The 3,108-nt window shown below is 35.5% G+C and overlaps 1 non-coding gene across 1 annotated transcript; it reads left to right on the top strand.

Annotated features, from left to right (window-relative positions):
- The first annotated feature begins 1,305 nt into the window (after nucleotides 1–1,305).
- On the top strand, nucleotides 1,306–1,412 carry LOC121208131 (small nucleolar RNA R71). The gene has a single exon (XR_005903109.1). It is a non-coding gene; the product is annotated as a small nucleolar RNA R71 (small nucleolar RNA).
- The last annotated feature ends 1,696 nt before the right edge of the window (nucleotides 1,413–3,108 follow it).

The following is a 3,108-nucleotide window of genomic DNA, read 5'->3' as shown; positions in this document are numbered from 1 at the left end:
ACGTCTTCAATAATACCCCTAGAAAATCTAATGGTTTTATCTGCTAATTGAATACTCATCCTAGTTTGTTTGCGTTTCCCAAGACCTAATTGTGTAAACATTTTATAGGGCATGACATTAATACTAGCCTCTAAATTAGCCAAAGCATTATTAACATTTAAACTACCAATTAAACAAGGAATAGTAAAACTCCCTGGATCTTTCAATTTGTTGGGTAGTTTATTCTGCAAAATTGCCGAACAAACTGCATTTAACTCCACATGCGACAAATCATCTAACTTTCATTTGTTTTCCAAAAGCTCCTTTAAAAATTTAACTGAATTGGGCATCTGTGAAAGAGTTTCAATAAATGGTAAGTTAATATGTAACTTTTTTAGAAGTTTAAGAAATTTACAAAATTATTTGTTTGTGTGGTCTTTCTTTGTCGCGTTGGTATATGGCACACGAGGTTTATACTCCTTACTGGCCGGTTTTTTCTTATTTTGGCTGACCTTAACCTTACTTTTACTCACCACTTTCTTACCTTGGTTTTGGTTCAGATTCAACTAACCCTTCTTTATCTCGCACAGTAATTGAATGGAGCTGCTCCCTTGGGCTAGTTTTTGTGTTGCTAGGCAAGCTACCTTGCGGCCTTTCTGAAATTAGCTTAGCAAGTTGACCTATTTGGTTATCGGGCCCTTGAATCGACACTTGTTGATTTTTAAGTGTTGTTTTAGTGTTTTGGAAGTGAGTTTCTGACACCGAAATAAACTTCGTCAACATCTCCTCAAGGATAGGCTTTTTCTCTTGCTGGTAAGGTTGTTAAAAGCCCGGAGGGGGTTGTAGTCTCTGGTTTCCTTGACCACCCCAAGAAAAATTGGGATGGTTCTTCCAACCTACATTATAAGTGTTACTGTAAGGATTATTCTGAGACCTAGAATTATTACCTATATAGCTGACTTGTTCGTTCTCTGAGCTAGGACAGTAGGGTAAATATTCTGGATTGTTCATTCCTTCTCCATTTGTATCGCATTGCATTACTGAATGTAACTACGTAGAACCATATAAACCATAAATTTCTTATTTAAAAGTTTTACCTGATTTGATAAAATGGTGACCGTGTCTAAGTTAAAAACACTGGCTGCTCCACTAGGCTTTGTCCTCATGACTTGCCACTGATAATTATTCAGTGACATCTCTTCTATAAACTCATAATTTGCTTCAGGTGTTTTATTGTTCAGAGTACCTCCAATCGCTGCATCGATCAATTGCCTAGTTGAGGGGCTCTCATCGTTGTAGAAAGTTTGAACCTGTAGCAATAAAGGTAACCCATAGTGAGGGCACCTTCTTAATAAATCCTTATACCTCTCCCATGCATCATATAGGGTCTCTAAGTCTATCTGTACGAAGAAAGAGGTACCATTCCTCAACTTAGCTGTCTTAGCTAGTAGAAAATACTTCAGTAAGAATTTTTCAATCATTTGATCCCATGTAGTAATCGAACCTCATGGTAAGGAATTCAACCACTGTTTAGCTTTGTTCATCAATAAGTAGGGAAACAACCATAGCCGAATGGCATCGTCAGAAACGCCATTAATCTTGAAAGTGTCGCAAAATTCCAAAAAATTAGCTAAATGAGTATTTGGATTTTCATCTTGCAAACCATCAAACTGAACAAACTGTTGGATCATCTGAATAGTGTTTGACTTCATTTCAAAGTTATTCGCTGCAATAGTGGGTCTCACAATACTCGGTTCAGCCCCAGTTAGAGTGGGCTTAGCATAATCGTACATAGTACGAGGAGCAGGATTTGAATTTATAGGATTTGCAGCAACCACAAGAGGTAGCTGATTATTCTGATTATCAACCATCTCTTCAATAATAGCAATAATGTCCTCTTACTTTTCCACTATATTCTGTCGACTTTTCTTTCCTTCTCTATGGTTTCTATGAGTTGTGTTTTCAATTTCGCTATCAAATACTAAAGGTCCCAATAGGTTTCTTCTAGCTATAAACTAAAAGAACCTGCTAGAAGCAAACAAAAGAAAAATTAGAAAATAAAAATTAAACTAAAAACAAAATAAAATACAATAAAAATAAAAATGGCTAAATTAATAAAAATCGAGTGTTCCTAATATTTTAGTCCCTGGCAATAGTGCCAAAAACTTGATAGTCACTAAACTAACTAAAATTACGACAAAGGCAAGCGTACCTATCGAATAATAGTATAGCTATGGTGAGTCGGGAATATCGTATCCATGAGAACTAAAAGTACTAGTACTTACTATTTTTCTATTATCTAGCTAATAAATTGGAGGAATTGTTTTTAATCTAAAATTAACTAAACTAATTACTAAGAACGCAACAGAAAATGAATTAGGAAAAGTAATCGAATAAAACCAATGAGATAGACAATACCAGGAAAGAATCCACCTAGACTTCACTTATTATTCTGAATCTGAATTAAACGATTTATTCACTTGCGCCTTGATATGTAGAAATCCTTAAATTATGTTAATATCTCTTTTGAAAGTAAAAACAATTGATTCTAGGTTGATTAATTGAAATTTCTTTCTAATTAAAACCCCTATTGTCGCATTATCTCAATCTATGGATTCCCTGTAACACCCCTAACCTATATCCATTGCCGAAAGGGTTACGGAGCATTACCAGATATTACAGAACAATTATAGATAATTGTTGTCATTTGCTATTCATATCCAAAATTAATCATATTGTCCCTTGAATGGACCCTCGAAGTCCAATTTAAACATTAGAAACTAGTCAGGACTAAATCGGGATATCAGAGAATCTTTCGCAAAATTTAAAATTTTTTCTCATATGCACGACACACACGCCCGTGTGATCAAAGAATATGCCCATGTGACCATAGGACATGCCCGTGTCACAGGTTGGGTCCGAGAGTCCTCAAATTACATCCCAATAATAATAAAACCATAAAACATAAATTAAAAAACGTAAAGTTCAAAAATTGTGGCCATCGTGGAGTCCTCCGCCACACCAATGCGTCTAGGTCTAGGGATTACCTGTGCACATTAAACAGAGAAGGGTGAGTTTACGTAAACTCAGTGCGTAATCCCACAGAAAACAAACAATAGTAGACACAGT

Source organism: Gossypium hirsutum, chromosome A01 (assembly GCF_007990345.1).
Source record: "Gossypium hirsutum isolate 1008001.06 chromosome A01, Gossypium_hirsutum_v2.1, whole genome shotgun sequence".
Taxonomy (NCBI): Eukaryota; Viridiplantae; Streptophyta; class Magnoliopsida; order Malvales; family Malvaceae; genus Gossypium; species Gossypium hirsutum.
Note: the sequence above shows the minus strand (reverse complement) of the source record. Positions and strands in the feature narration are given on the sequence as shown.